Here is a 1,015-nt window from a genome sequence, read left to right as displayed (position 1 = left end):
GCATCATAGTCCGGTGTGTGTGTGTGCATCGTACTCTGGTGTGTGTGTGTGTGCATCATAGTCCACTGTGTGTGTGTGTGCATCATAGTCCAGTGTGTGTGTGTGCATCGTACTCTGGTGTGTGTGCATGTGTGTGTGCATCACAGTCTGGTGTGTGTGTGTGTGCATCATAGTCCACTGTGTGTGTGTGCATCATAGTCCAGTGTGTGTGTGTGTGCATCATAGTCTGGTGTGTGTGTGCATCATAGTTCAGTGTGTGTGTGTGCGCATAAGTCCACTGTGTGTGTGTGTGTGTGTGTGCATCATAGTCCACTGTGTGTGTATGCACGCATCATAGTCCGGTGTGTGTGGGTGTGTGTGCATCATAGTCTGGTGTGTGTGTGCATCATAGTCCGGTGTGTGTGTGTGCATCATAGTCCGATTTGTGTGTGTACATCATAGTCCGGTGTGTGTGTGTGCATCACAGTCTGGTGTGTGTGTGTGTGCATCACAGTCTGGTGTCTGTGTGTGTCTGTGCATCATAGTCTGGTGTGTGTGTGTGCATCACAGTCTGGTGTGTGTGTGTGCATCATAATCCACTGTGTGTGTGTGTGTGTGCATCACAGTCTGGTGTCTGTGTGTGTGCATCACAGTCTGGTGTGTGTGTGTGCATCATAGTCTTGTGTGTGTGTGCATCACAGTCTGGTGTGTGTGTGTGCATCACAGTCTGGTGTGTGTGTATGCACCATAGTCTGGTGTGTGTGTGTGTATCACAGTCTGCTGTGTGTGTGTGCATCATAGTCTGGTGTGTGTGTGCATCACAGTCTGGTGTGTGTGTGTGTGTGCATCATAGTCTCATGTGTGTGTGCATCATAGTCTGGTGTGTGTGTGCATCATTGTCTGGTGTGTGTGTGTGCGTCACAGTCTGGTGTGTGTGTGTGCATTACAGTCTGGTGTGTGTGTGTGCATCACAGTCTGGTGTGTGTGTCTGTGCATCATAGTCTGGTGTGTGTGTGTGTGCATCACTGTCTGGTGT

Source organism: Piliocolobus tephrosceles, chromosome 13, assembly GCF_002776525.5.
Source record: "Piliocolobus tephrosceles isolate RC106 chromosome 13, ASM277652v3, whole genome shotgun sequence".
In the NCBI taxonomy this organism is placed as follows: domain Eukaryota; kingdom Metazoa; phylum Chordata; class Mammalia; order Primates; family Cercopithecidae; genus Piliocolobus; species Piliocolobus tephrosceles.
Note: the sequence above shows the minus strand (reverse complement) of the source record.